Here is a 27,237-nt window from a genome sequence, read left to right on the forward strand (position 1 = left end):
AGAGCCAATGGATCGAAACCTCTTAATCTCAGTTTTGCACCTGATGTTGACCTCAAAGTCATGATAGAAAAACTGAATGTATAGCTGTGTACACAGCTGTAGTCATACACTACATCGATGTGTTAAACAAAAAAAAAAGAAGATGTATACTGCTCACGCAATAACAACGCAAGAACCCTCTATTGTTATTGATAGTCAGTGGGATATGGTCTTCCTCCAGGACAGGCAACAAAACTTTACACTCGCGCATGAGAGTGACTTTGATCACTGGCCACCTGCTACAAAGGACCAATACATATATATTTAATGGGATCAACACATATGGTCAGTGTCAACACATAGACAGTATTTGCTTTCGATATATTGGAAGAGAGAGAGGGGTAAAAGCTTATTGAGTTCTCTACCAGGTGATGTTAGTGAATTTTTTATAGTTCGTAGTTCTACTTCATTGCGTGTTACAAACTATAATGAGGGTAGAGAGAGAGAGAGAGAGAGAGAGAGAGAGAGAGAGAGAGAGAGAATGATGTCAAGGAAGACTCTGACACCATTGCATTGTCTTGTTTCTAGTGTAGTAATCACAGGAATACGGTAAATGTGATTAGGACATGTACAGGGAGATATTTATAGAAAGCCATTCGATATCAATGAATTGTAGTTACTATGCTTCTGAATTTGTTCATGCAGTCCACGAATACTTCGCATGATTGTTGTTTTCCTCCTGTACGTTAGTGTGCTATTTTTCTCGTTGTGAGAGACCTCTACCTAATCTGTAATGGGTCCAGGACCAGACAGTCTTCTGACTAATGGAACAGTACTGTGAGAATCATCAGGGGACTGTGACTTCCCGGGAGACATCTCTGAGACATCTCTTACTATCCTATCGAACTCAGTTGGATTGAAATGCTGTATATTGAAGACTGCAAGATTCGTGAGATTGCAGGAGGTAAGCGATACTCTGACGAAAGGGGAGTTGACAGATGAGCTCTATACCGTTTCTTCTAAGTATTATGGGCAAACATATCACAACCTCTTACATAGGTCACGCAAAGTAACTGCAGAGAGAAAATTAAGGGCTATTACGAAGCTTTTTTCCTCGAGAGAATCGGCAGCAGAAGTTCCATCTTTTGTTTTCTTTATAAATAAGAGATTACATTTTTCTTAGAGTTTTGTGTGTCTATAATGTGTGGTGTGACATCATAATAGGAAGAGTAGATTTACAGCTACATCTGTATGCATACTTCACAAGTCATCGTGCAGTGCATGGTGGAGGGTATCCTGTACCACTGCTAGTCATTTTCTTTCCTATTCCACTCACAAATGGAGCGAGTAAAAGAAAGATTATCTATATATCTTTGTAGGAGCGTTAATTTCTCGTATTTTATCTTCGAGTCCTTATGTGAAATGTATGCTGGTGTCGATAGAATTCTTCTGCAGTGAACTTCAAATGTCGACTCTCAACAGTATCCCTCAAAAAGAATGTCGCCTTTCTTCCAGTGATTCCTATTTGAGCTAACTGGCGAATGTAATCGTACTGCCGCGAAAAAAAAAAAAAAAGTACTCACCATGTAAAGGTGGTTACATACTAGAACTCAGGTGGACAGAGAAGGTTATGTTGAAGAAAGAAACAAAGCCAAACAGATAATTGCAGCATCCAAGAAGATATCTTGGGAAGACTTTGGAAACAGGTTGGAGACTTTGGATCAAGCTGCTAGAAAACCATTCTGGAGTGTAGTTAGCAGTCTTCGAAATGGAGGTAAGAAGGAAATGACAAGTATTATTGACAGGTCAGGAAAACTACTGGTGAATCCTGTTGATGCCTTGGGCAGATGGAGGGAATATTTTGAAGAGCTGCTCAATGTAGGTGAAACTACGATCAGTAATGTTTCAGATTTCGATGTACAATGGGTTAGGAATGATGATGGAAATAGGATCACATTTGAGGAAGTGGAGAAAATGGTCAATAGATTGCAGTGCAATAAAGCGGCTGGGGTGGATGAAATTAAGTCGGAACTCATTAAATACAGTGGAATGTCAGGTCTTAAATGGCTACACAGGATAATTGAAATGGCATGAGAGTCGGGGCAGGTTCCATCAGACTGGACGAAAGCAGTAATCACACCAACCTTTAAACATGGAAACAGAAAAGATTGTAACAACTACAGAGGTATCTCTTTAATCAGCGTTGTGGGTAAAATCTTCTCAGGTATTGTTGAAAGGAAAGTGCGAGTATTAGTTGAGGACAAATTAGATGAAAATCAATGTGTGTTTAGGCCTCTTAGAGGTTGTCAGGACCAGATCTTTAGCTTACGGCAAATAAGGGAGAAGTGTTACGAGTGAAACAGGGAATTTTATCTATGCTTTATAGATCTAGAAAAGACATATGACCGGGTTCCTAAGGGAAGTTATTGTCTATTCTACGAGATTATGGAATAGGAGACAAACCTTTGCAAGCAATTAAAGGTCTTTACATAGATAGTCAGGCAGCAGTTAGAGTTGACGGTAAATTGAATTCATGGTTCAGAGTAGTTTCAGGGGTAAGACAAGGCTGCAACCTGTCTCCACTGTTGTTCATATTATTTATGGATCATATGTTGAAAATAACTAACCGGCTGGGTGAGATTAAGATATGTGAACACAAAATAAGCAGTCTCGCATATGCGGATGACTTAGTTGTGATGGCAGATTCAATTGAAAGTTTGCAAAGTAATATTTCAGAGCTAGATCAGAAATGTGAGGACTATGGTATGAAGATTAACGTCTCCAAAACGAAAGTAATGGCAGTGGGAAAGAGATATAAACGGATTGAGTGCCAAATAGGAGGAACAAAGTTAGAACAGGTGGACGGTTTCAAGTACTTAGGATGCTTATTCTCACAAGATGGCAACATAGTGAAAGAACTGGAAGCGAGGTGTAGCAAAGCTAATGCAGTGAGCGCTCAGCTACGATCTACTCTCTTCGTCAAGAAGGAAGTCAGTACCAAGATTAAGTTATTTGTGCACCGTTCAATCTTTCGACCAACTTTGTTGTATGGGAGCGAAAGCTGGGTGGATTCAGGTTACCTTATCAATAAGGCTGAGGTTACGGATATGAAAGTAGCTAGGATGATTGCAGGTACTAGTAGATGGGAACAATGGCAGGAGGGTGTTCACAATGAGAAAATCAAAGAAAAACTGGGAATGAACTCTATGGATATAGCAGTCAGGGCGAACAGGCTTAGAGGTGGGGGCATGTTACACGCATGGGAGAAGCAAGGTTACCCAAGAGACTCATGGGTTCAGCAGTAGAGGGTAGGAGGAGTAGGGGTAGACCAAGGAGAAGGTACCTGGTCTCGGTTAAGAATGATTTTGAAGTAATAGGCTTAACATCAGAAGAGGCATCAATGTTAGCACTAAACAGGGGATAGTGGAGGAATTTTATAATGGCGACTATGCTCCAGACTGAACACTGAAAGGCATAATCAGTCTTAAATGATGATGATGATGATGACCATGTGAAGGGGATCTCATGATCAATTTAATGTGTTAGTCAATCAATTTGATATGAATGAAGTTCTGCCGGGTGAGTGGAAGCAAGGCTGAGAGTACCACGCATACAATTCGCCAGTTGGTGGAGTAATCAGGCGTGTTTCCCTTGTGGCGAGATCTTTTAACGAATTTTCAATGTCCCAAATACACATAGAGAGATGTATTACATAATTTATGAGCTGTTACGTAGTATTGATTTAATATGCACTTGGTGCCCTGCAGTGAGCTGAAAATGAGTTTAATATTCTAGTCCTGTGATGCAGAAAGTAACAGGATAGGAAAAGATTTTATGAGAAAATACTTAGAAGAAATATAGAGATGTCATACCGTTGTACTGGATTTTCCAAATAAGTAACGATACTTTAGAGTTATGAAAATTCGTGAATGGTTTGATTTCTTCCATCTTCGAAAGTAGCTCAGATAAAATGTTCCAATCTACGTTTTGTATGAGATATTCGAGGTGTATGCACAATAACATCCCATTTTCGGATTGGATAATGTGGATCTCTTAACCAGGGGAGTCGATGTTGTGGTGGAAATTCAGCTAGTACAATACGTCCAAGTCACACCTGCTGGTCAAGCAGTGTCCATGGCCAGCAGCTGACGAGAAGTCACAGGCTCCTGCCTGCATCTAGGGGGGGAAGTCTCAGTGGCAGTTCTCTCTGCATGGCTAGTCTTTAGAGCGCTGATAGAGCGCTGGCAGAAGTGAATGTGTGTGTTGCATGAGAGGATTCAATATGACTTTGCGCTGGACTGTTTTTTCCCCCATGTGAGTTGACTGGTCAATGGCTGGACAGTCATGGTGACAGTTTCTCAGGCCTCTGAGCATCTGGTACGTCTGAAGATGTGCGTACAAGTGCCACCATGGTCAGCATAGGTGTGGGTCCCTAATCCTCTCACAGCAGGTGTGGTTGAAGGCGAGTTTGGGTGAGAACATAATGTAGGAGATGACTAAAATGTGCAGCTCAGAGAATCTTCTCGAGATTTTATGAAGACAGGAATCGACTGCCAGAAAAGCACCATAACCAACTCATACCTGTGCCGTGCATGTGCGACATAGTTGGCGCCCAGTTATTGTTAATATCTGGTCTATGCATGTCCCTGCTCTATCGCTGGAAACTGGAGGACGCTGGTCTACAAGAATACATGTGAGCAATGGAGGGCTGAAACACAAGCACAAGGCCGAGCGTGACAACAAGCAGAAGGTGTGAACAATAGGTCAGGCCTTATCCATGACGTGTGAGCGATCTGTTGGCCCGAACATACACTATGTGATCAAAAGTATCAGGACACTCCCAAAAACATACGTTTTTCATCTTCGGTGCATTGCGCTGCCACCAACTGCCGGGTACTCCATATCAGTGACCTCAGCAGTCAGTAGACATCGTGAGAGAGCAGAATGGGGCGCTCCGTGGAACTCACGGACTTCGAACGTGGTCAGGTGGTTGGTTGTCACTTGTGTCATACATCTGTACGCGAGATTTAAACACTCCTAAACATCCCTTGGTCCACTGTTTCCGATGTGATAGTGAAGTGGAAACGTGAAGATGCACGTACAGGCCGACCTCGTCTGTTGACTGACAGAGACTGCCGATAGTTGAACAGGGTCGTAATGTGTAACAGGCAGACATATATTCAGACCATCACACAGGAATAACTGCATCAGGATTCACTGAAAGTACTAAGACAGTTAGGCGGGAGGTGAGAAAAATTGGATATCATGGTCGAGCGACTGCTGATAAGCCACACGTGACGCCGGTAAATGCCAAACGACGCCTTGGTTGTTTAAGGAGCATAAACATTGGACGACTGAATAGTGGAAAAACGCCATGTGGAGTGACGAATCAATCACGGTACACAATGTGGCGATCCGATGGCAGGGTGTGCGTATGGCGAGTACACGGTGAACGTCATGTTCCAGAGTGTGTAGTTCCAATAGTAAAATTTCGAGGCGGTGGTGTTATGGTGTGGTCGTATTTTTCATGCAGGGACTTGCAACCCTTGTTGTTTGGCGTGGCACTATCACAGTACAGGCCTACATTGATGTTTTAAGCACCTTCTTGCTTCCCACTGTTGAAGAGCAGTTCGGGGATGGCGATTGCATCTGTCAACACCATCAAGCACCGGTTCATAGTGCACGGCCTGTAGCGGAGTGGTTACATGACAATAACATCCCTGTGGCCTGAATCCTATAGAAAACCTTTGTGATGTTTTGGAACGCCGACTTCGAGGAAGGACTCACCGACCGACATCGATACCTATCCTAAGTGCAGCATTCCGTGAAGAATGGACTGCCATCCCCCAAGAAACCTTCAAGCACCAGATTTAACGTATGCCTGCGAGAGTGGAAACTGTCATCAAGGCGAATGGTGGGCCAACATCATACTGAATTCCAGCATTTCCAATGGAGGGCGCCACGAACTTGTAAGTCATTTTTAGCCAGGTGTTCGGATACTTTTGATCACATAGTGTACCTGGAAGGAGCGGCGTAGCCTGTGAAGTGTTACTGACGCTATCATTTCCGTTGGAGTTTAACTGTCAGCTACTCGAACTTTGGAGGAAAGTAGTCTGCTTGGGAACCATTGTGAACTTTATAGCCATCCTCTTTTCTGTAATGGGCATTAATTTTGTTCTTAACTGAAGTGCGACCCACTACATCTTGGTTCCTTTCGGATTTTGCTGGTATTTAAGGTCGTTCCTCCGATATTCTGTTGTGAGTAAAGACACTCGTCTGTATTTCTCCACCAGGCTGTGCACACCTGACTTTCTGGACATGTGCTCGTGATTTATGTCTAACGTGGATTATAATTTGGATTTTGACTACTATTTACATCGTTATTGGGTGCCTTGGCTTGGTTCATTCAGCACTCAATCCCGCACATACTGCAAAATTTTTTCCGTTAGTTACTCGTCTGGCGTATCACTTATTCAGTGCTTTCGAGCCTCTTTTTATTTATTGCTGGTTTGTATTCTATTAGAATAGTGTTTAGTTCTGCTGTGTGTGTGCATGTGTGTGTTACGGGAAAGTTTAGCCATTATTTAATACCTTTCTTCGAGGAATGCACCGATATTTGATCGTGTATTCCTGTTTATTTCCTGTGCAAAATCTACATTTCGGTTTTCACAGCATTGTTTACAAGCTTGATAGCTTGCCTGCTAGCGGAGACTTATTTAGATGTGAGCTTAAGGTCCCTGAAAATAATTACGAGTAGCCATCTTGTATTCGTAAGTAAATTTCGTGTAAATCCTAAAGCTCCTTCGTTCAGTGTAAAACTTGTTTGCATGGCCGCAGTCGTTGATTCTGTTATCCTGCATCTGTGTTAAATGTTATTACAGTTTATTGAGTTTTTGTTCACTTAAGAATGGTGATAGTTGCGGTAAGGCGGTCTTTAGGGGCGAGACATCTTGTTCTTAATAAATTTTGTAAAATTTAATTATTTGAATGGGCTTCGTCGTGTTACGGATTTATCATTAAGCCTAGAGCTGTTTGTGCAATTGATAAGCGTAATTATTGACGTTGTTGACCTGTAACTGTCTGTTAATGAGCAACACCGTGTGGTAATTGGTAATTCTTCCTGCGACTGCTTAATGCTTTAAATAAGAAAAGGAAGGAGATTTTATTTTGGGTCCTCCAAAGGGCGGTGATCCTCACCGCTTCAATAATACGACGTATGCACCTGGTCGCTGCCAGTCACATGTAGCAGATACCAGTGAAAATCACAATCCTGCTAAACGTTACTGTTTTTGACGCCCGTCCGTGGAAAATTAAGAATCATTATCTTTTAATACCCCACGTATGTTGAGTTCAGTAGAAATTGCTTGTACACTTTTGTAATCCCTGGTTTTTGGTGCTATTATAAGAGAAATTCCTTACTTTAAAGCTTTAGGGATATCTGTTCAAATATACACATTAGTTTTGGATACAGATGTAATCTATACAGCGGACAGATGGAAGACAAACGTTTAGATCAACTGTGAAATGTATTCAGAATAAGGAAAATAGTGCTCTGACTGGCTACTTTATGATTAACTGCTGCACATATCTTTTCCTTACCTCCTTGACAGAGGTTTTGAACTTATAAATATCTTATCCACTTCTGGAGTCGGTCTTCTTATCCACTTCTGGAGTTGGTCTTGTGAAATAAAAGTTTGCACTTCGAAATCTCTTAAGCAAAAGAGAGTTCCCCAGGCCTGAAATCTAAGAGCGGGGCAACATTCTAGATTTCTGTCGGAAGTTTTGCCTCCAAGGAGGCTTACCAGAACTAACACCTGCGTTGGCTTTCAGGATACTGAGAAATTCCAGCATTTGAAGTTTTACGCACATGGTAGTGCGTTGTCACTTAACTGTGAGTAGCTAGCTTAAAGGAGCTTAGCATGGTGAGTAAGACGTTTTTCATTTAGGAAAGACCTGTGAAAAGTAATTACAGGTGTATGAAAGAAAACATAGTTGTTCAGCAGTGAATGGCTGAGAACTTCCTGTTGTATTGTATGGGAGCAGAAAGTACTCAGAGCCGAGCACTTCAGGTATTCTGATGAGTACAGCGTGAGGTGGAAAACCCACAAAATCACGACTGGTTGTTGGTAGCCCTGCACAAGGCCGCACGTTCGGAGACAGAGCTCTCGTGAAAAATAAGTAATTTAGGTTGTAATTAATTGTATTTGAACACTTTTAACTAATTGAATACGTTCTTTAGTGTACTCTTCAAGTTCACCATTAAAAGTTTTTCTTTTATTTGCGTAGTGTTCCAGTAATCGCGGAAGGTTCGTTTGTTTACTTACTGCTGCTTAGGTCTAATTTTTCGAGTGTGCATATTTAGCGTTATACCGCAATTGTAAATGCATTTGCTGCAATTCAACTGATTAAATACATTCATTAGGGTGGTTTTCGAGCTCACTATTAAATGTTTTTCTTTTGTTTGCGTATTGTTCCAGTAATCGCGAAAAGTTCGTTTCGTTTACATTTCGCGGCTTTGCCTACTTTCCGAGTGTGCATGCTCAGCGTTATACCGCAATCTTAAGTGCATTTGGTATAGATTAACTAATTAAATACGTTCATTAGTGTGCTCTGCAAGCTTGCCATTAAAGGTTTTTCTCTTATTTGGGTATTCTTGCAGAAATCGCAAAAACTTCGTTTTGGTTACATTCGGCTGTTTAGGCCTAATTTTCAAACGTGCATATTTAGCGTTATACCACAAATCTAAGTGCATTTGTTATAGTTTACTTACATATTAGTTTCCAAAACATATTTAGTGTCCTTTTATATCTGTATTTAATATATTATCGTTATCACTCAGTAAATCTCTTAACTAATTTCCAAACTACCATGGATATTAGGTGTGTGAGCTGCGGTAGGAAAATTAGTTCGCGGGTTTTGTGCAGCTGTTGTGACAGGTGGTTTCATTGGGGAAATTGTAGCGGCATGGGAATTGGGAAGCAAACAAGACTCTTCCATTCTTTTGCAGGGTTTGCTCAAGAGATAGGATTGTAGCTGAACAGGAGGAGAAAATTAGAGCCCTTCAGGCTGATTTGGACAGAGCAAGGGAGGAACTGAAGTGGTTAAGGAGGGAGAAGGGTAAACAGCGGTGGGAAGTGATAGCTGGGAACAGGGGCCACAGAAAGAGGTGTCCGACAGCTTCCCAATTGGCACAACCAATAGATTTGCCTTGCTACCACAGTTAAGTAAGGAAGAGGCTCCAATAGAAGTAGACGCAGTCAAGATGCAACATAATCTCACTAGGAAACCAACTGTTTCAAAAAAAGTAGGAAGTAAGAGGAAAGTTCTGTTGCTAGGTAGCAGCCATGGAAGAGATGTGGGCCAGATTTTGCAGGAAAAATTAGGTGACAGGTACCAGGTCACAAACTTTTTCAACCCAAGTGCATGTCTTAACCAGGTGGTAGAGGATATAGGTTCCTTGTGCAAGGGTTTCTCAAAGCAGGATCACGTGATGATAGTGGGTGGAGTGGGAAACAGTATTGATAGGGATCAGGGCTACAGTATTGAGTGTGTACTGGTGAAAATAGCCTCTGCAACGACCCTTACCAATGTTGGGCTGGTGCCTGCTTTCATGCGGCATGATCAGCCCCAGTTGAACCGCTCTGTCAGGAGGGTAAATTCGGAGTTGGATCAGTTGCGTAGGGTGGTCACTCTGTCAGACATTGGATTGGTTCCTGTCGAGGCTATTGATAGGGGAGATGTCACAAGGCGTGGCCTACACAACAATATGAAAGGGAAGGGTAAACTGGCAAGGTTGTTAGCGAAATCCATAATGGGGGAAACTAGTACTCATGGATGTTCCTCTTTTTTAGACTAATATCAGTGTCCAATGAGAAGTTCAGGCAGGCAGGTGTTAAAGAGGACAAAAACTCAAGATTCTCACAACAGGAAAGTAAATAATAATGTTACTATATTTACCCAAAATATTGGCGGATTAAAGAAAAAAGTAGATTCTCACAAAAGTAAAGTAAAAAATAAACTTATAATTTTTCACTTAAATATTCTTGGATTGAAGAATAAATTAGATGAGCTCCTGGTTTGTTTAGATGACATCGAATCTGATAATGTAATAGATACACTATGCCTGACTGAGCATCACATTGTGTCTGATATGGAAAAGGTAAATATCAGTGGTTATGAACTAGCTGCACATATGAGTAGAGAGAATAAGGTGAGAGGAGGAGTTGCCATACATGTCAAAAGTTATCACTGTGTAAAAAGCTTAGATACAAATAGTTTTGTCTAGAGCAACATATATAAAGCATGTGCCTGTCAACTTAAACTGAAGGAGGGCTCTTTTATAATTGTAACAGTATATAGGTCCCCTTCAGGAAACATTCATTTATTCCTGGAAAACTTGGATGCCTTGTTGTGCTGTATGTCAGATAGGGGAAAGCAAATTATTATTTGTGGGGACTTCAGTGTTGATTCACTGAAAGAGTGTAATAGGAAGAATGTCCTGGAAGTCTTGCTCGGTTCTTTCAATTTGACATCTGTCAATTTTCCTACTCGGGTAGTAAAGGACAGATTTTCCCTGAAATTTCTAATTGTTGACTCGTTAATTGAACGCACAACTTTGGAGGGTAATTTTGAAGTACTGAATGCAGCTATGTCATTGATAGATAACACTTTTATTGACCAAGATAAGTTTAAAAACATGAATTCTTGTCCTGTTGAGAATGACCTTTCTGATTGTGGTGTTCAGCTAGTTACAGTATATGACATAGCTGCATTCAGTACTTCAAAACTACCCTCCAAAGTTGTGCGTTCAATTAACGAATCAACAATTAGAAATTTCAGGGAAAATCTTCGGCAGTTAGACTGGGATGAGGTCTACAAGGAACACGATGCTAATTTAAAATATAGCTTATTTCATGAAACGCTTGTAAGAGAATTTGAAAACTGTTTCCCCAAGAAAGTAGTTAAATTTAATTATAGGAAACCATGAAAAAAACCTTGGCTTACTAAAGGAATAAAAATATGTTATAACCACAAAAAGGAACTGTATCTAACAACAAGAAAGAGTAATGACCCAGAAACAGCCAAATATTATAAAAACTACTGTGCTACATTAAGAAACTTTTTAATAATGTCCAGAAGCATGTGCATCAAGTCTGAGATTAATACCTCTGATAACAAAATCAAAACAATTTGGTATATTATTACAAGGGAGACAGGGCAAATAAGAGTACAGGATGATGACAGTACCATCAAAGCGAATGGAATCTTGACAAACAACAAGCCGGAAGTCGAAAACATTTTGAATAATTATTTTTTAAATGTTGTAGAGAAAATAGGATCTACATGTTCATTAGAAGAAGCAAGGCAGTTAATGGAAGAGGCGTTACCCACACAATTTGATACAACTGAAATTCCACCCACCCCTCCTTCTGAAATTAGGAAGATAATATACTCTCTCAAGAATAAAAGCTCACATCTAATTGATGGCATTTCCAGCAGGATACTAAAAGCTTGTTCCCAAGAAATATGTGGGATTCTTAGCCATATATGTAATAGCTCTCTGAAGCAGGGTATTTTCCCAGATAGACTGAAGTCTGCCATTGTTAAACCACTGCATAAAAAAGGGGATACGCCCGACGTCAGCAACTACCGCCCAATCTCTCTTCTGACTGCCTTATCCAAAATTCTTGAAAAAATAATGAATTGTAGAGTAGCTTCACACCTTTGTAAAAATAAAGTTTTAACAAAATGTCAGTCTGGTTTCCAGAAAGGTTTGTCAACGGAAATGCTATATATACTTTCACTAATGAAATATTAAATGCTCTGAGTAACCGGAAGTCAGCCGTTGGGATTTTTTGTGATCTCTCAAAGGCTTCTGATTGTGTAAATCATCGAATACTTCTAGATTAGCTCACGTACTGTGGTATGAATGGAACAGCGCTCAAATGGTTTAAATCATACCTAACTGGAAGAGTGCATTTCACATAACATGCAAAAACCGGTGATTTCTCAAACTGGGGAACAATCAAGAATGGGGTACTGCAAGGTTCGGTATTGGGTACTCTGCTGTTCTTAATATATATTAATGACTTGCCATTCTATATTCATGAAGATACAAAGCTGGTACTTTTTGCTGGTGTTACATGTATAGCTATCACACCCAACAGACAACAATTAACTATTGAAATTGTAAACGATGTTTTTCAGAAAATCATTAAGTGGTTCTCTGCAAATGGGCTCTCATTAAACTTTGACAAAACACAGTACATACAGTTCCACACAGTAAATGGAATGACACCATTAATAAATATAGACTTCGATCAGAAATCGGTAGCTAAGATGGAATATTCAAAATTTCTAGGTGTATGCAATGATGAGGGGTTGAACTGAAAAAAAAAAAAAAAAAACACACCGAAGATCTGCTGAACGCTTGAATTCAGCTACTTATGCTATTAGGGTCATTGCAAATTTTGGCGATATACATCTCAGTAAATTAGCTTACCATGCCAATTTTCATTCTCTGCTATCGTATGGCATAATATTCTGGGGTAACTCATTATTGAGTAAAAGAGTGTTCATTGCACAAAAGCGTGTAATCCGAATAATTGCTGGAGCACATCCAAGCTCATCCTGCAGACACTTATTTAAAGAGCTAGAGATCTTCATTGTAGCCTCACAATATATATATTCACTTATGGAATTTGTTAAGAATCCGAACGAATTCAAAAGTAATAGCAGTGTGCATGGCTACAACACTAGGAGAAAGGATGATCTTCACTACTCAAGGTTAAATCTAACTTTGGCTCAGAAGAGGGTAAATTACGCTGCCACAAAAGTCTTTGGTCACTTACCTAATGGCATAAAAAATCTGACAGCCATACAGTATTTAAAAGGAAATTAAAAGAATTTCTTAATGGTAACTCCTTCTACTCATTAGATGAATTTTAGGATATAGTAAGTGGGTAATTCCCCAATCCGCCAAAAAAATATATATATATATTGTCATGTAAAATTTTGTGCAATGTAACCTGACACGTTCCACATCATTACTAAGTGTCGTATTGATGACCTATGGAACAAGTACCAATCTAAACTGGAGACAAGAAAACAGCTAATCTTTAGTTCCACCTTACAAACAATGAGATACATGAGCCGCGGCGGCTGGTCCCACCTACCCACTATCGACAACTTTTAGCTGGCGTCTCGCCAGGAAGCGCTGATTACTCCCTTGTGCGGTTATCGCTGACTCGCCTAGGCTTCAAAAGCAGCTGCTAGAGAGAGGCCTGTGAAGAGTAACGCAGCTGACGGATAGTTTTGTCACAGGGTGGAGCCGGGGCAGCTGCCGTACTTGTAACAACGAACACGCGTGAGGATCGGCACGACGTCTTTTCCTGGGTCGTCGTTCTCTCTTCTTCGCCAGGACAGAGCACAAGGCGAAGGTCTGGTTTGCATACGTTGCGCGCAACTAGTTGTTCTGCTCTGTGCTCCGATTTCCCGCTGCGCAAGCCGTTTGAACAAATGTTCGTTCATATGTTCACTGAGTCGTCATGCACGTCTTGTTACTTAACTCTGTAATTTTAGGGATAGTGTATTTATTGCCTTGTCTGCTCTCAGTGATTTTGAAGTAAGTTGTCTTAGTCAAATGGCCTGCGTTCTCTCTCTCAAGATTTCCCATGGGTAATGTACTTACGGTTATTCAATGAGACCAGCTGTTACGCATATCTACATTAGGGGCCTTCGCCTTGTTTAGCTTCTTTTAAAAATTTATGTTTGTTTTAAAATTCTGATGGAAGAAAACCAACTGTTTGTTAGTTTCAATAATTGTTTTCATGATGTTTCAGAAGCTGGTGGGCCCTAGTATCACTATTTTCCAACCATTTTAAGCATCATGTGAGCTCCAGTTAATGCTAAGACCCTAGCAAGTTGTTTATTATATTCTTTGCTGGAAGAAATTACAGCTTACTTTCTGTAGTTCTCCGTCGGCGAAGCTTATTTTCTGGGGCGTATCAAGTTACTGTAAAGGCTCCATAAGTGCAATCGTGGTTAAACCATAACTTTACTTGTAGTATAATCTACTCACTTAAGTATCTTGTTGCTGACAGCACTTAGCAAGTTGCTGGGAGAGTGTTTCGTGTCGGCGGCTCCTCGCCACTTGTATCTCGCTTTCTTGCGGCAGTGTGCACGGCTCTCGAGGATTTTCAAGCACGGCTTGCTGTTTGTTTGCAGTCGGGCGTGCTAGCTACCTGTGCTCAAGCTGAGTATCTTATGTTATCTGACTTGCACTGTAAATGAAATTTTGTTGTTGGCCAAGAAACTTTTGGTTACCTGGATGCGCATAAGAAGTTTTCCCTGTAATGTATAATACGTATTGTAGCCTTGTTATAAGTTTATTGCAAATAATTTCTTCAAGAAATTCATCTGACTGTTTTAATTATTTTAATTGACTGCTTGATTTAAAACTGTTTAATTTAAAAATTTTAAGAAGGTCAATACTGTTAAGATCTTACTTCTTGAATTGGTTTGAGATTATTATTATTGTAATTCAACGGCTGTCTCATTCACCATTTTCAACTCCTTCATATTTGTATTGTCAAATCAACACTAATTTCCTCAGCTGTTTTTCAAAGGGCACCTGTTGGTACCTAAAAATATATTAAAGTAAATGTTGTTGTCCAAGGATGAATGACGTTAGTTGAAGGGGCCTAGTCCTTCCTTGTCATTTACCTGATCATTGTAATTCCCGACTGCAATTGAAAATCAGCTTAGGTACACTAAAGAACACATGAAAACTCACCACAGAATACGTAAATTGGTATCTGTTACATTTAACCCGCTGTTGAGACCTTAGAAAATTTCAATAACCTTAATTACATGTCAGATCATAACGAGAAGAGTGCGCAGGGTTCCAACTCAAGCCGACCCGCATACGTGGCAGGTGGAAGACAAACAAGATGTCGGGACAAGATAACGCTTCCAGAAGCAGCTGGACACTATTGGTTCCCAAGAAGCTGGTCAAATACGCCAGTGAGCAGTACTCTTAACACCTCGCCAAAGGCGCCGAGGGTCGAGGTCAGTGCAATGAAAAGTCCGACGCGTAGTGGAAGAATACCGAATGGAGTTGTTCTGCTCTGTGCACCGATTTCCCGCTCCGCAAGCCGTTTGAACAGATGTTCGATGATATGTTCACTGAGTCGTCATGCACGTCTTGTTACTTGGTTCTGTAATTTTAGGGATAGTGGATTGCCTCGTCTCCTCTCAGTGATTTTGAAGTAGTCTTAATCAGGGAATGTTCCAGGGAGATCCTGAAGAGGGCTATGTGCATCGAGAATCAATTAAGAATGAAAGAAAAGGTCGGCCAGCGGTAGATTAGGAGTCAGTATTCTATTTCAGTACCGAACGTCCAGAGAGCAATGACGCTCCAGAGGGTCGCCTGATGGAGCGGTAGATACTTGAACTATATGAAGACGGTGGTAAACTCTCGTGGACACACAGAGAGTGGAAGCTAACTAACGTTTCAGAGTATTCACTGGAACAGTGCCGAAAAGAGCCTGCTTGTCTCTGTCTCAAAGAGTTAGAATACAGGAACTTCAGTGAATAGCGAGAAAAAGTCACTGCTTGGTACTCGTTTCTTATATGGTAGGCCAAGTGGCCCTTGACTTCTAGTGAACAAATTCAAAGTGCTGATGATTCATTATTTAGGCCAAGTGGCCAGCAGTTAGCAGACTGAGTGGCAGTGCAAGCGCTCGTCTCTGGTAGAGATCCTTTCTAGTAATTACTGAGAGAATCTGACATTCTGAAAAGGGATTTTGGTCCGAAGCCTCAGTAAACAAATGTGTATGTCAGAAGAATAAATTGGTTAAAGAAAGAGGAATAACTTACTACTTCGTGAAACCATTGCTGACAACCTTCTGTAAACTAATCCCCTCCAAGGAAGGAGATTTACTCCTTCCCATCTCCACACTAACAAGGGGAGGCCGCCAATTGCGAAATTCAGATTCGATTCATACTGCGCATAGTAAAAGCTCATGGCCAGAGGTGTAATGTGGCAAAGCACCAAGATGCACTTCTCAGCCGTTGTCGAGAAAATCGACAGTTAAAAGAAACCGTTGCGGTGAAATACTCTCTACGATTAATAATTTTCTACAGCGTCGTGGCGCAGCGGTAAGCGTTCGGGTACGTAATCCGAAGGTCGCCGGATCGAATCTCGTGCCATGCAAGCTTTTTTTTTTAGTATTTGTTTTTTGTAATTCAAATATATATATATATATATATATATATATATATATATATATATATATAATTCCCGACATTGCAACAGTTATGCATATAATAAGTTGTTGAAAGTCGTTTGTCGTGGAAAAACTGGCGACTTCGAACATCATTATGTTTTCCGCAAACAAAGTTGTATTTCACAAATGTTATTAATTGTCTTCATAATGTTAACCACGTATAGTTAACGGAAGACGTAGAAACGATATTCCGAAACGAATACGTATAGCGTAAGTCAAACGTTCGAATTAGAATAGAGACCCCACGAACACAAATTTGCTGTGGCAGATATGAAATATAAACTCCGTTACTCGCTCGTTACACTTGAAGGACAGATGTTGATTGGGCCGAAACGAGCCGCCGCATAACAGCGTAGTTGCCTGCTAACTCCGAAAGAAGGTAGATGCGGTCCCTAGCGCAACTTATAACATCGTCGATAATCAGTGCGGACGGGAGAGCTTTGGTACACCCTGTTAAACAAACGTAAAAATGGAGGCGGTACAATTGGAGAGCGATCCGCCTTCACCAACATGCATAAGCGATTCATTAATAGTATATAATAAAAAAATTGCACGCCGCGAGATTCGATCCGGCGACCTTCGGAATACGAACCCGAGTGCTTACCGCTGCGCCACGATGCTGTAGAAGATTATTCATCGTAGAGAGTATTTCGCCGCAACGGTTTCTTTTAACTGTCGATTTTCTCGACAACGGCTGAGAAGTGCATCTTGGTGCTTTGCCACATTACACCTCTGGCCATGAGCTTTTATTATGCGCAGTATGAATCGAATCTGAATTTCACAATTGGCGGTCTTCCCTTGTAAAGGGCGACAAAAGAAAAGAATCAAAGTACGTACACATTGTCGTTAAGGTCCTGATTGCGCCACATAGGTCACATTGAGTCCATTTTTGTATAGTGAACCTGTCCCGGGACACTGCATCCATTTATATAAAAGTACGACTAGTGCAGAATGTTTTCGTAAATATGTAACTAAAGTTCTAAATTAAGGAATGACACAAACGAAATAAATGATCAGTGGTAGAGCATATAAAACGTAAACTCTGTCCACAGGCCCTGGCGGACCCAGCGGCACCGACCGGCCGCCCGTATGTCAGTGTCCGAGACCGGAGCCGCTACTTCTCAATCAAGTAACTCCTCAATTCGCCTGCCAAAGGCGCTCAGCAGACCGGATGGTCACCCATCCAAGTGCTAGCCCAGCTCGACAGCGCTTAACTTCGGTAATCTGACAGGAACCGGTGTTACCACTGCTGCAAGGCCGTTGGTAGAGAGCATATAAAACATTAAATCAGTAGTTTTTGCCGTTCAGTTTGTTAGAAGTGTAAAGACTGCACAGTGATGCTGTAAGGTATTGATTTAACATTGTATGGGAAATAACTGAATATTTATACACTGTATACCATCTAATTAACATGTGTTTCAGTTGATCGGCCAATCGGCTCGAAAATTGTAAATTTTATGTTGTTTTAAAATACGTCATTAGTGCCGACGCTGCAGGGAAGTAGGCAGTAAAAGCGATAGCCACTGGCAGTCTGGATGGCAGTGGTAGTTGAGCAACATTCAGGATGGAAGGATTGGACGATAGTTGTTGCTTGGTGATGGAGAAAGGATACTTCGTGCTGAGATGTGATGGAATGATGAATTCGTTTGTCATTGTATATTTCAATAGGCGTTGCGAACAATGTTTTATTGCACCGTGTTGCTTATTCGTTCAGAACTTACTTTCCTTGTATCGCTGCTTTTTTAGGCTGGGGAACTTCTCTGTTGGTTTTGATACACTTTGAAACGTCTTACGTGGGCAGTGTGCAGCGTGTCAGAAGAATAAATTGATTTAAGAAATAGGAATAACTTGCTACTTCGTCAAACCATTGCTGCCAACCTTCTGCAATCTAATCCCCTCCAATGAAGTTGGAGTGTGTTCTGTCGTTTTTTCCACTCGGAAGCTGTCAGCATACTGGTTTCAAAGTTCCACATGTTTGGCCTGTGAAAATAAACAACTGAATTACATCATGAAATCCACCACACTAATAGGCAAAGGTGTCAGAATGGGTGCGCAGTACAAGTTCCGTGACAGACCTGTCAATTTAACTGATATACCCTTGATTTCCATGACGGAGCTCAGTTTCTACAGCTCTTCTAAAGTGAAGATTGACACATTGTTGAATAAAACATTCCAGAAGTGAACCCAGGCATACGCTGTACATCGTACGGATTCAGAAGTTTCTCATGCAGTGCTCTCCAGTTACGTGATCGTCATTACTTGATGCAGCTAATTGTCTTTGCTGACACTAGGATTGTCGTCAACTGCACAAAGAAAGTCCCCCGTCAGCTAACGTGTCCTCTTCCTTCTGGCTACCCCCACAGTCTGGAGCAGCAAGCTTAAAGGCTTCTGCTCCCCAAGATGACGATCAATTCCTTCAAACGTCCTCCTCTCTGGACGCTATCGTTCCGATACAAACGCTGAGCGCGACAGCCATTGTCATCTGCTATTTCCGTATAGCAAATGAGCATCTGCCAACTCCGCATTTGAGTACACTTCCATTGGACTTTGCCGAAAACCAAACCCGCTGTGAACATCAAACAGATGATACTGCATGCTTGATGCTAATTGAGCACTGAAGTTAGTCGCACGTCAACGCCTGCAATCAAGTGAGTCATTTCTGAAGTTATTGTTCCACTGTCAGTTGCAACAGTTTTCGATGGAACTGAACGAAGGGTGTGTAGACTTTGTCTGGAGCGATCTTTCGGCTTGAAATCAGCTATTGCTGAATTTATGAAGGAAGAAGAAGAGCAGGAGTGAAAATTAGAACATCCGGAATGGACTGAGACCTCGCATTGCAAGTGGACTTGACTGCACGCTGCCCACGCAGGACGTTTCAAAGTGAGAAACATTTCTGATTTGATGGAATTGCGTTTAAAAAGAAAATCACATTGTGGAAGAGACCCGTTCTGACAAAAAACACCGTCCTTTTCTCTAATCTCACTGCCGTTACATGTAACGTGAATAGAAGAATTCGATGTGACGTTGAAAGAATTACAGGAATAGTTTTCCAAACACTTTGAGGGGACTGTCACTATTTTCGAAACAGATTCCGTTTCAATTGAAGGTTCTCTAGAATCTGTGCATGTGGAACTTATTGATCTGCAGTGTAATTCCCGTTTAATAGACAAATAATTTTACGTTAAAAATGTCAAGGTGGTTTATGTTGTTTTCCTCCAGAACTAGTTTCATGTTTCCACAGTGAGGCTGCAAACATGGTGAAATATTTCGATCAGTATATCACGAAACTAAATAACTCACGATTACATGGCAACATGGGTGTGAAAAATCTGTGAAATTATCTGTGTCTGTACAATGCCGGCTGTGTGTACCAGATGGAAATTACATTACGTCTTCGACACTCCAAACATAATTACATAGTAATGAAAACTTCTTTTGTTTCTGATCTATTGTCGAGAAATATGAAGCCAAGTCGTGTGCAGTGCAATTGCATTGCCATTTAAATGCGGAGTGTTCACGGTTTCCCCGTTTTTCACATCCTCACACTCAGATAGCTTTGTGGAAGTGTGCAGCCATGCGAAAGAGTTGGCACGCGAGCCGGAACCTTGCCCATGTGCCGAATTCTTGGCTATCCCTGCTTTCCTCTCTGCGTTTCTACACAGTTCATAAAATTCCGTAAGATTCACAAGAATTTCAGGAGAAATATGAAATGCAGTTTGATCTACTCGTGTACTAAACTACTAAAAACAATATGATATTGCAGTGCCTAAGTTATTCCGAATTATGATGCAATGTTCCTTCGGACATATATGTATGTCCTAAGGAACGTGACATCATAATTCGGAACAGTCCAGGTAGTGCAACATCGTATGTGTCCACCGATACCAGGCAAGCGACTTTCAAGTAAAATGTCTGCGCTGTACGGGATTATACATAATGGATGGGCGAGTACAGGTTGTAGACACATGGTTGACGACATATAAAGTTCGAGTCTGACCCTGAGTCGTGCACGTACAGCTGAATGGTTTGCCGGCAATGTAGCTCAGCATGTTCGGTCAGAGGGATAGCTGCCCTTAGTAACAAAATATCTGAGTGAATGGATGAACGATGAACTTGAACAAGTGTCAGGGGACGTCCGCCAAGAACAAATACAACGTCCAATAACGAAGAAAATGAGATGTAAAAAAAGAAGAACAAATGGTAAGGCGACCGCTGGCGATAAGCGGGAAATCCGGGTTCGAGCCCCGGTCCGGCACAAATTTTCATTCCAATGTACAGGTGACGGTTGTCCACTCTCTCATTGAACATTATTATAACTCAACTAAGAACGCAAAATGCCCAGTATTTCTTGATTAGATGTAGAGTGCTGGAAAAATTTTACCTAACATCGAAGATAGTTTGATGTGACGCTTTATCAAGTTTTATGTTTGGAAGACTGCAATTGGAAGATACGTCACTGTGCCATCATCACGCAAACCGTGGACACAATTCTGTGCACTATACTCTACCCTCTTTAGTGAAACTGAATACTTGCAGTTAAAGAGGAATGCGGACAGCAAAGTTGAAATTGGAATTTTGTTGATTAGTGTGTAAAATTCGCCGGACGACCGTCGCTCATTTCCAGGCGGACGACGACCAACTTCGAAGGGATAACGTCGTTACACAGGAGCGCTGCGGATCCGAGAAACTCTCGCAAAGTTCACCTCTTCTGAAGTTGCTAAGGCGATAACTCCCACAGCAATAAAACAATAGCGATCTCCTTACGTACACTGGTAAATTGTTGAAGAATAAGATAGCTCTGCGGCAGCATTTTATTTCAGTCGCATAAATCGGTACTTTGAACACTTCGTAACTTTCTGTTGGTAGCATTTAACAGATAAGATAGTTAACATCAGTTGAGTCAGTTCTCTAGTCCATGTGGACACGATCAGATGAAAGAGTCGACATGTCTTTGAAGAAACCATCCAGTCATTCATATATAACAGTTAGTGGAAAAATGACAAGGAATATTACTGCTCATGTAGCTACCCGTCTACAGCGCGGGCACACGGGTGAGCACGCTCATGTAACAAGTGAAGCGGCAAGAAACGTACGTGACAGCTGTCAGATGTAGAGAAACATCATTCGATCGAGGCAGAGCTCTTTTGCACAGTTGCTGAAGGGAAGGAGAGTCACGAAAAAACGAACAACAGCATGTATAAGACTTTCCGTGGGAGCTACATTCAAAATACAAACAAAAGAACTCATGTATTTATCTTCACAGGACTATACCGCAAAATGAATTGCAGACAAGGACGTTTATAAAATCAAGGAAAAGACAAAAATCAAGAAACAGCAGGAGGAGAGAAAAAGAAAATATAGTAGAACACGATAAATCATATGGGTAGCGTTGACTTTAGTGTTAGAGGACTTTTTCCGCAACCAGCCCTTTCCTGTTTCAAGATAAGCCGTAATGATACAGATGTCTCGGTTCTAGGTAAGCTGACGATTACACTTCATCCTGTAGTCAAATTGTCACACGAAGCATTATGTTATCACACAGTAAAAAACTGTGGAATTCGTATTGCTGATGCTCCGCTTTTTAAATTTGGTACAAATTTATACAGTGTGCAATAGATATTAATTAAATGTGAAATGGTGGAAATTGTGTGATTCGTTTATCAAAATTCCAAACGTGCAACAGATCATGTAAAATCATTAAACAGTTGTATGTACGAAAGCTACATTTAAAAGAATTAATTAATTTCAGGAATGTGTTATTCACTTTCCACTTAGAGTAAGCTACAACAGTAATTTGATTGGTTACAATAATTTAATAATTTTAACAACGACTTCAATAAATAGCAGATGATAAGGGAGCACTTAACATTATTTCAGGAATACTTTTCACAGCTATTTGATTATTTAACAGTTACATTTCATTGTCTTCAGTATCACATTTTCTTTACGCTCCTGTCTACATGTTTGTTATTGTGTTCTACAAGTGCTAGAAAGAAGAGATGGAGAAAGCGTCCTTGCAGAAAAACCAGAGAAACAGATTGATTAGTGAGATGTATGATACAGCAAACATGAATAAGAAACTGACTCTGAAAGAAACAACAGAGGGAATAATTGTAACATCAGATAAAGAAGTTTCTGATCCCATTGAATACCGTAGATAGTAAATGGGAATGAATTAGATGAAACGAATTCTTAAATGTGCAAGTACACGGACACCTATTTATTCCATTTTCCATAGACCAGCTGTAGAATGTATACTGAAATAGTGTGAAAAGAGACAGTTTGCAGGTCAACGTTTAGAGTTAGTTTGTTTGTATGGCTATAAGGTTGGCAAGTACAGATTACGAAATGCGCCACTGGCTTTACAAAACTGAAGATATTAGTCTTTGCCACGACCCAGTGACTAGTTAAAGATACTTAAACTGTAGTTGCCTTGTAGATAGGCTACTAGACTCTTATCAAAATGTTTCTATGTAGTAGAAGAAGGTGCCTATCCGAAATTTAAAATTAATAGAAATGATGTACGATTTTTGTGGCTGTGGTGGTCTTCAGACTTGTGATATAATTCTGCTCAAGTGATATAATTGTACTCAACTCGCCGTGCTTTTCACAAACCTGCGATCGATTGTGAGCAACCGATCTAGTCCAAATGGACCTTTGATGTATGTATGCAGACTGAAACAGCGAATGAAAATTTGTAACAAGGCTGGGACCTGCACACAGGGCTCCTGTTCGCTAAGCAGACGCCCTGACCACTGTACCAGGGTGCTGTAGTGGTCACCAGGTCCGACTAGTGAACAGGAGACCCGGGTTTGAATCGTGGAATTGGTACAAATATTCATTAGTCGCTCCATCTGTATACATACATCATACATGTTTGAAACTTGAAAAGGTCTCAGGAACCATATATCTTCATTTGAAAACTCCCTTGTTCAACGTAAACTTAATTCTAAGTAATAACAGACACTTTCGACCATTGCACAAATTGCTTGAAAGTATCCAGCTAATGTTAAACTGGTCCTTTTTCGTACATTTACTTTAGCAGTTCGTTTCTTTTTTTAAAAAATTATCTCCGGTTTTCCTACCATTTACCACCTCTTATTCGTAGTGACGTTAAAGATTTCGTGGAGGACGGCTTCCGTCAACAAATCATGCAAAGTCTGATATGAGAGCGCTGCTCATCTTAATTTCAATACTTTTAGAAAAATCTTTTGAAGCGTTTGATGAATTTCAATCGAAGCTAGAGGTCGAAATACCTCGCTTTTGGCAAATACTTTCACTTAAAAGACAATATTTTATTTGCTATTTATTAACTAAAATAGCGGTACAGAAAAATCAGTGAATTTCATAATACATTGCCCAGGCTAATTTAAAACGTAATTTTGTAATAGAATCGTTTGATGTACAGTCGTGCAATCGTTTGATGTACAGTCGTGCTCAAAAGTATCCGAACGACCTGAATTGTATTTCCCCTGATTCCCATGCAACCTACATAACGCAGCTGTCTAGCAGATCCTCTAATCGCTCCTTGGTACAGTCGTTTGACTATTGAAAATGGTTCCAACAGTCACCACTAGAAAACACTGCTCTGTATCGCAATAACTCAAGATGTAAAGTAATACCACGATACTACTAATATATCAAGGAACACCTCATCACAGATAAGACTGTCCTTAAGGCTTGTAAGCTCACATTTATGGCAATAAGTGACATACCTGAAAAGTTAGCACTCTCATTATTACGTCAGATAGGTAATGCATGTAGTAAGTTCGACGTATTCATGATTTCCTCTTCAAAGCAACATACCATACTTTTTATATAACACAAAAGTCATTAAAAATTTACGTTATTCACGAGCAGCTAGTTGAGAATATGCATGAACTTCAAATGACACGACGAACCGCCTCGTTCTGCATATGGATTCAAACCAAGGTCATGCAGGCTAGGCCGCGGTGACTGCTACGGTCGCAGGTTCGAATCCTGCCTCGGACATGGATGTCAGTGATGTCCTTAGGTTAGTTAGGTTTAAGTAGTTCTAAATTCTAGGGGACTGATGACCTCAGATGTTGAGTCCCATAGTGCTCAGAGGCATTTGAACCAATCATGCAGGCTAAGATTTCGTGGCTGACGGAAATTTACAGTCATTCCTGACTAGGCATAAAGAGAGTGATATACATCATTTTTGGACAGTATCACTTAACAAATACCAACTTTAAATTAGATAATGTAACATTTTTAACGGACGCATATTCCTACTCAGCATCTATTGTCCCTGTTAACGAACTACGAGAGATGTTATATATTGCTTCTCCATAAGTAACTTACTTGAAATGCAGTGATGTAAAGCTTTGTGTTGGACAGGGATTCGAACCCAGAAGCTAATCGGATTGTTATCGAAGCAAAATCAACTTTGACATATCGGATTCTCTCGGCAGTAGCTGGATGTATTAAATGAAATGACGAGACGAAACATTAATTTTTCCTTCCCATGACTCCAACCCAGCACGTACCACTGTTATATTCTAGAGAAAAGGAACGTTAAGTATGGGTTTGTTACACCAGCAGCGACATGTGAGCATGTTTGAACTAGAAATAATACGACAAAGAGTTCAGTGCTGACTGAGAATCGAACCCCAAACATGTCGTTGTTGGCTACACACAAAGAGACGACACTTACCGAATTTTTCTCCACCAGCAGCTCGGAATAACATCCTTGAACTTACAGTGATCTCGCAAATAGTTCTGTGTCTCACTGGGAGTCAAAAACGTCAGATATCGTTAGTGTTGACAACAAATGAAAATGCATTAAAAATAAAAATCGACATACAGAAGCTCAAATAAAAGATGGAATAAGTGTCCTGTGACCATACACAGGGTTTGTTTTCGTCACTAGAAATAAATAACTAGTATAAGAAAGGTTTCTGGTGATAGAGTTTCTACATGTCGCCACTTCTTACTTTATTGTGGTTCCACCTAACGTCTACTTGGTGGAGAAGGAATATAATGTTTAATGTGATTTTCAGACCACAATGCCATTATACCTTCTTCACTTGGCGTAGCTAGAAGAGAATAGAATCTGCCTCTCTCTATCAAAAAACATCGCCAGAAGTTGGAATCGAACCCAGACCATCATCAAATGAAACTATCATCAGTCCAACAGACCATCAAACACTCTTCTCTGCGACTCATTTCTCTATCATAACACCGTTGCGGCACACAAGATGATAATTCTGACTCACAGGCCCCCTGTAGTGGTTTGCAGGATGTTCAGTACATTCATTTACTTGGTTGACCGAATCGCCATGAACTAGCTGCCTTGGCTACCCAGTGCATACATTCGACTCTATTTTGTAATCACCGAAATAAAATAACGTAACTGCCACCTACACAGAACTGCCAACAGTGTAGGATGCAGAAAATTAAATAGGAAGTGTTCCTTTCCATTTGAGCTACTCTATTGCGCCATCTGTTTGTTGAAACCGTAGTGCAGTGCAAAAGAAATGCTGTAACTGTCTGTCTCTCAGAAGTCTAGATCCGGCCATATGCATTATCTCACAGCACTGTGGAATGCGGAAGTTCTGGAGGAACTGTTGTTCACTTCGAGAGGTGCTGTAGCTACGTCACAGCTAGTAGTGTAACGGTAAGTGTCGCGCACTGTTAAGACGTCGCTTGTTTTATTACATTCTCTGTTACATTTTTTAAAACGCAATTCTGTGTCTGCTGAAGTTATCAATTTAATGGAACTTTGAACATAATTCTCTTCACTTCTCAACCCAAAATAGTCGCATGTGGAAAAAAGGCTGACTTCTGCGTCATTTTGTTCTTTTCAGGTTTAATAGACGGCCAGGCAGCAGATGCGTCTCGAAGCTTTTGTATTATGTATGGGGAGAGCGCATCGTGCCAAAATAGTCAGAAAAGTATTTTCTGCATTAGCTGTCGTCTGGTTGTGGCATTTTATTCTTCTTCAAACCTTGTTTGACAGCTTTAACTCAGAACAAGTTTTCTACGTGCATGTAATCAATAGACTGCATGTGCATTGCCAGACTGTAATAGATAACGTCGGAGAATTCGCCTATATCATTGATGATTAATTTCTCTCTCATGTTTAGTATTGTTTTAACAACACTAAAAGAAACCTTACGAAAACTGTGCACTGTATTGTAAGAAATGAAATAAAACTACCCACGATAACCTTACGACGATAGTCTGTTTTATCAAAACTGAGTATCTGTACACAAGCGTACCTCTATCTGCATGAATTAGTAAAATACTACTCACTTAGATTTAGATTGTGTCTGTGTTTAAATGGTATGCTGTGTCATACTCAACAGGTATGCAAATGTGGCATTTCGTTAGTAAAGTTACGTATTCCTAGAAACCCAAATTTTGCTTGTCAGCAGCGGAAAGAGGTGTTACCTGTTGTGCATCATTGTAAGTTTTTCACCATTGCACTTTGAGTTGAAAGGATTTTCTTGCGATTTGCTAATCAATTTATTTCCTTCATATTTATCACCCTGGCATGTGAGTCGTACGTGAAGAACATTATTGAATTTCGTATCGTTGATGGTCGATTCGAATTTCTTCAGAGACGCTTGTATTGTATAGCAGCTTGTCAGTCAGAAAGCCGAGATCTACGACCATTAACACAACTTACTGAGTCGAGCTGCCAAGAGGATTTGATGTGTAAAGGTTTTCTTGTGATTTTGTTACAGAATTTTTTCTGGGAATTTGCAGCTCCATGAAATAATACGCAAAGACAGCTCGCACGCGCTGCCCCTACCAACGTTAGAACTGACGATTCTCTTAACCGTTGGAACACGAGACACCGGCGGTACCACGGGGCTACAGACACGCTGCTGGCAGCACGCCACTCTCATCATGGTATTGCTCCCTCAGCCTCATAATGCATTGTGAAAGGTATTTAAAGTTGTCACTTATGTGAAGAATAGCATTTCTTTAGCCAAAAAAT

This window comes from Schistocerca piceifrons, chromosome 5 (genome assembly GCF_021461385.2).
Source record: "Schistocerca piceifrons isolate TAMUIC-IGC-003096 chromosome 5, iqSchPice1.1, whole genome shotgun sequence".
Lineage (NCBI taxonomy): Eukaryota > Metazoa > Arthropoda > Insecta > Orthoptera > Acrididae > Schistocerca > Schistocerca piceifrons.